The sequence below is a fragment of the Hypanus sabinus genome, chromosome 16 (assembly GCF_030144855.1).
Source record: "Hypanus sabinus isolate sHypSab1 chromosome 16, sHypSab1.hap1, whole genome shotgun sequence".
Classification (NCBI taxonomy): Eukaryota; Metazoa; Chordata; class Chondrichthyes; order Myliobatiformes; family Dasyatidae; genus Hypanus; species Hypanus sabinus.
The window spans coordinates 85,964,083-85,970,082 of record NC_082721.1 but is presented as its reverse complement, the minus strand read 5'-3'; the positions used below and the strand labels follow the sequence as shown (position 1 = coordinate 85,970,082).

The 6,000-nt window shown below is 43.3% G+C and overlaps 1 protein-coding gene across 3 annotated transcripts in view; it reads left to right on the top strand.

The window, feature by feature from the left end:
- The first annotated feature begins 4,043 nt into the window (after nt 1-4,043).
- Nucleotides 4,044-6,000, top strand: part of LOC132406547 (golgin subfamily A member 5-like) — a 38,799-nt gene continuing 36,842 nt past the window's right edge. For all 3 annotated transcript variants that reach the window (XR_009516192.1, XM_059992359.1, XM_059992357.1), the window contains exons 1-2: nt 4,044-4,146; nt 4,284-4,382. The gene's annotated coding sequence lies outside the window, so the exon portion shown is untranslated. The remainder of the gene's footprint in view (nt 4,147-4,283; nt 4,383-6,000) is intronic.

Genomic DNA, 6,000 nt, shown 5'->3' with positions numbered 1-6,000 from the left:
AAAACACTAACCAACATGGGCCGTTGCATAATGTTAAATACATACAGTAGTGCCAATAACTCCGAACCTCCATCCAAATAATTAAGGATAATAAAAGTAAGGTTTAGGAAAAGACAATTTAACTCATATGAAAATGTTGAATAAATGGTCTCCAAGTTTCTTCAAATTTAACTGAAGGATCAAAAACAAAGCTTCTAATTTTTTCTAAGCTCAAACAAGAGATAGTTTGAGAAAACCACTGAAATATAGTTGGAGGATTAATTTCTTTCCAATTCAATAAAATAGATCTTCTAGCCATTAATGTAACCATTGCAATCATCCGTCGAGATGAAGAGGATAAACGACTATTATCCACCATTGGTAAACCAAAAATTGCAGTAAAAGGATGCGGTTGGAAATTGATATTCAGAACTCTTGAAATAATACTGAAAATATCTTTCCAGTAATTTTGTAAACAAGGGCAAGATCAAAACATATGGGTCAATGAGGCAACATCAGAATGACATCTGTCACAGGTTGGATTAAAATGAGAATAATATTTTGTAACTTGTTAATTGATTAGTGGTAATATTACCTGGTGCTTCTGTGTGAGTTATATGTACTGTGTTGTGCACCTTGCTCCAGAGTTACGTTGTTTCATTGGGCGGTGTACAAGTATACAATTGAATGGCAATGAGTTTGAACCTTTTGAGCCCAATGAACATGAGTTTAAGGCTTTGGAATTAAGGGGTTGGAGTTGGGTAAGGCGACAAGTGGAGATCAATATTTAGGTGGCATCTTCCAGGATCAGTGTTTGAGGTAGAGTGTTGGCAGGCAATGTCAGGTGTAGACAGTGTTTCTGGATAGGAACTGAGTGAGGGACAGTAGGAGACAGCAAAGACAATATGTCTATGAGAGGCTGTAACAATGACTACACACACAAAATGCTGGAGGAACTCACTAGGCAGGCAGCATCTATGGAAATGAATAAACAGTCAACATTTTGGGCTGAGACCCTTCATCAGTACTGGAAAGGAAGAAGAGCAGTCAGAGTAAGAAGGTGGCTGGAGGAGAAGAAGAAGTACAAGGTGGTAGGTGATAGGTGAAACTGGGAGGTGGTGAAGTAAGGAGCCGGAAAGTTGATTGGTGAAAGAAGTAAAGGGCTAGATAAGAGGGAATCTGATAGGAGAGGATAGAAGGCCATGGAAGAAAGGAAAGGGGAAGGAGCACCAGAGGGAGGAGTGGGCAGGTAAGGAGATAAGGTGAGAGAGGAAAAAAGGAATGGGGAATGGTGAGGGTGGGAGGCAATTCCCAGAAATTCAAGTAACCGATGTTCATGCCATCAGGTTGGAGGCTACCCAGAGAGAATTTAGGGTGTTGCTATTCCAATCTAAGTGTGGCGTCATCGCAACAGTAACCGAGGCCATGGACTGACATGTCAGAGTGGGAAAGAGAAGAAGAATTGAAATAAGTGGCCACCGAGAGGTCCTGCTCTTTGTGACAGACGGAATGAAGGTTCTTGGCGAAGTAGTCTCCCAATCTACATTGGGTCTCACCGACATACAGGAGGCCACATTGGGATACTGTAGATGAGCCCAACAGACCTGCAGGTGAAGTGTCGCCTCATCTGGAAGGACTGTTTGGGGCCCTGAATGGTAGTGAGGGATGAGAGGTAACGGCAGGGGTTCCGCCTGCAAGGATAAGTACCAGGAGGGAGAGCAGTGGGGAGGGACAAGAGGATAAGGGAGTCACATAGGGAGTGATCACTGTGGAAAACAGAAAGTGGGGGAAGGAAAAATGTGCTTGGTGGTGGCAGTAGCTACTGAGAATTATGTGGCTGGATGCAGAGGCTAGTGGGCGGTAGGTGATTAGATGCAGCAAGGGAAAGTGGCAATAAGGGGAAGGCAGTGATAGGGCCAGGGAGGAAGAGGGATAAACCATCAGAATTGGGGGTGGTTGGAGTCAGCAACAGGCATTTGAGTGGAGGAAGGAAAATCAAAAAGGTCAGGTAAAGTGCGGTGGTGGCAGAACCAATGGGAAGGAGGCATTGGTGGGAGTAAGCAGATCAGAGGGGAGTTCATTCTGAGACTAGGCAGCATGGTAGCGTAACACTTCACAGAACCAGTGACCCAGGTTCAACTCCTGCCACAGTCTATAAGGTTCACACCATGACTGGGTGGGGTTCCTCCATGTGCTCCGGTTTCCTCCCACATTCTAAAAACGCACAGGTTTGTAGGTTAATTGATCACATGGGTGCAATTAGGCAACAATAAATAAATTAATAAAGATACTGACTGGAGATGAGGAGACACAGTGCCAGACACACAGGGATTCAATGTAGAGGGGTAAAGGTAAGTCAAAGTGGGGAGACAGCAGCAGCAGACAAACTGTATTTCTGAAAGATAGTTTTGGAGGAATGCAGGGAGACAAGAGTTGTGAATCCTCCTGTGAGGAATGAGAGCGAGGATTTTTTTTACCCACTGAAACTTCACCCATAGTAAAGTTTCTCTCTTCACAGACGCTGACTGACTTGTTGAGTGTTTACAATATTTTCTCTTTTTTCATTTCTAAAAGGGAAATAGTTAGAAAAGCGTGAGAGTGCATAATTTGCAAAGGTGAAGGGAAATGGCAAAGAGAAAAGATGATTCCCCTGAGAGCCGGCATAGACACAGACATCCCGCCTCTCCCGGAAGTTCCGGGAGTCTCCCACATATTGATAGCAGGATAGCATCTCCCTGACGTCTACAAATTATATATAATATCCTGGAATTTTTTGTGAGCGAGAGAGAGAGAGAGAGAGAGAGAGAGAGAGAGAGAGAGAGCGAGAGAGACAGAGAGAGCAAGTGACAGACGTAGCGAGAGAATAAGAGAGAGAGCATCCTGATTGGTCTCTTTGTGCTAAGTAGACCTATCAGTTTTCTCTGTGGGTGGTCTTTACAGTCGACCTTTCTCTCTCTCTCTTTCTTAAACTTTTTTAAACTGTCCATCAGTTCAGTTTAGTGTCCTGCACCACCATGGCAGAGTGTTCCAAAAAAAGAAAATATAAGACATATTTCACCCCAGACTACACCAAAGTGTACCCCTGCCTAATAGGCGTCAAAACAATGAGTGTTTCTTGCTGCACTGTTTGCAACAGTGACTTTTCTATTGCCCATGGTGGGTTAAATGACTGTAAAAGACAGTAATGGAAACATTTGTGAAGGACTGAGTGGATTGAATGGTTTATTGTACATACTTTTATTTTTGAATAAAGTAAATTTTGTTTAATAAAAATATGACAGTAAAAGACGTGTTGAGGTGAGTTTAACAGGTGTCATTCGTTCATTAGCATAGCTAACGTTATTTAAACTAGCTAGCTAGCTGCTGAGGAGCTCAAATCTGCCAAGCAAGCCACATCACAGTACAAGGAAAATTTGCAAAAGAATAGAAAAACTATTTGCATTAACATTGAGACTGCCAACAAAATACTCAACAAGGAAAAAAATGTGTGTGAATAGCTTCAATGTGTGATCAAATAAGTTGTTGTGTTCTTTCATAATCAAATGTTCTGTATACATACACCCTTGGAGGTCGACGGGGGGGGGGGGATATGGCGTTGGGGTGGTGAAATGAGAAATGGTGAATTTCTCCCTGAAAAGAGATTTTGCAGGGTGGGATGTCTGTAGACATGACAGGCCGAATGGTCTCATTCGAGGACAGTCACCGCCTGCCACACCGGTATTTCCTTTTTCAATTAAATATAGGGGTGATGAGACTACCAACCGGGAATCGTGGTCCAAACGAAGCGACAGAGAGCGGATAATTTACACGGTTGCCTACCCGGCCCTTCGGCCACTCCACCAATTCCTATCACCCGCCTACTCGGCGGACTCACGGCCCAAACACTAGCAGCTGATTGACAGATTCCTTCATCAATCAGTAACAGGGATTCCTGTGTCGGCTTTCATCGATCAAGCCAATCACGGTCATACAGGCGGGATCTACAGTCCTGCCTCCGCAATTGGTTGGCGACAGACTGGGCGGCGGGCCACCGGCAAGCTCAGTGACGGAAGTCGGTGTGTAACAAACGAGTCCTCGCGGCGTAACGCGTTTCAGCTTAATTACAAAATTAAATAACAGTTGCGTACGAAGTAGCAGTAAGAGAGATCTTACACCACAAAGTCTCAGGTTAAAAAGGCTCATTTTAAGTGAAGATAATTTAGCATCTAAAATTTGAATATATTTTCAATATAAGTTTTCATTATACGTATAAAATGCTGGAGGTGCTCAGAGGGTCAAACTGTCAACTTTCCTTCAACCTGCAGGTCCAACGTACAAGCTTGGCCGGTGGGAAACGGGATTCCCTGACGAACGAGCCTGTCAATCCGCTGCCACAGCTGGAGGTGGCGAGCGCGCCGAATTAGGTGAGTGATAGGATCAGCCGGAGGGCCGAAGGTCGGTGTAAATTGTCCGCTCTCTGGCGCTTCATTTAGACCACAAATAAACCTGATGTGTTCAGGGTACCTGGGTGAAATCTTGTCTAAGATACAAGGTTACATTGATATAAGACGCAATCATTGAGAATGAGTGGCTACCTCCTGTCAAAAATGGGACGGCGCGTAAAATTATGGAATTTGGAGTTGTTTATGAGGCTAGTGTGGTTGAAATTTGAGGAAAGAATAATAAAGCATAGATAGTAAGTTTTATAACCTTGATAAATCGGGAAGTGTGGCTGGAAATGGGAAATAAAAAGTCTGGGGATTTTAATGCTGGTCCTACCATGTGGGGTTGCGGTGACATAAATGTGAATAGGTGGTGGAAGAGTTTCTGTCAGAAAAGTGTTCGGGGGCGCTTGAATGATGGTAAGAGTACAAGGATAAATGTATTTGAGGATATTGCAAGTGTATGTAACTGGGAAACGCATAATGATACAACAGTGGGGAGTGATTATTTCCCCGTTTTCTGTGCAATGGGGTGTATATCAGAGGAAAGGATCTTGTGTCTCCAGGTGGAATTTTAAAAAGGTAAATTGGGAAATACCTGAAACAGCGACTGCTCTTTTCCAGAGATGCTGTCTGGCCTGCTGAGTCCCTCCAGATTTCCTCTTGTTTAGGATAGTCCAGATGATTTATGTGAAAGTACATGCCCTGATCATTAGCTGAAGAATCAATTCCCAGATCACTGGAGATAATAAAAGGAAAGCTGTTCCCTGGTGGACGGATGATTGTAAAAGAGCTGTGAAGGAGTGGAGTAAGGCTTTAGGAAAGTTAGACAGTATTACTCCTGTTCATCTTTCATACAGTTTAAAAAAAAGCTCAGGCTATGGTTAGAAAAGTGGTGAGAAGGGCAAAGAAAACGTATTGGAGAAAGTACTGTGATAGGATTAAGAAAAAGATCTGGGTGGGGAGGTTTGGGGTGTGGTGCAGAAAATGGGCAGATTTAGAAAACTTTATGCATTTTTGTGTGGTTTGGAGAAGGACGCAGCTACTGACTTTGAAAAAGCTATTAGCAAAAACATGTCAGTGTACATAGTTTGGCCAATTTAAGTAAAGAAGAGAGGTCTTATAAAGAAACTGTTTTGTCAAGCAATCCTCAGATTGCTGAGAGAAAAAAAGTCACGTTCCAGTTCCTGCTTGGATGTTGAATTTATATTATCTGAACTTAAAAGGGCTATTAATGGTGCTGCTCAGACATAAGCTGGGAAAAAGTTATTTCCTATAATATGTTTACAGGGTTATCAGACTCAAAACTTATATTAGCTTTGGAATCTTTTAATACAATGTGACTTAACGGGCAACCTTCTCCTTCCTGGAAATGAGCAGTTTTTAATCCTTTTATTGAAACCTGGTAAAGATAGTGGGAGGTTGGGGGGGGGGGGGGGGGAGGGGCGCAGAAATCTAAGACCAGAGGGTGCAGCCTCAGAATCGTGGGGAGAACGGAGATGAGGAGGACATTCTTTAGAGTGGTGAATCTGTGGAATCTGCCGCCACAGGTTGCTGAGGAGGCCAAGTCATTGGGTATATTTTAAGGCAGAGGTTGATA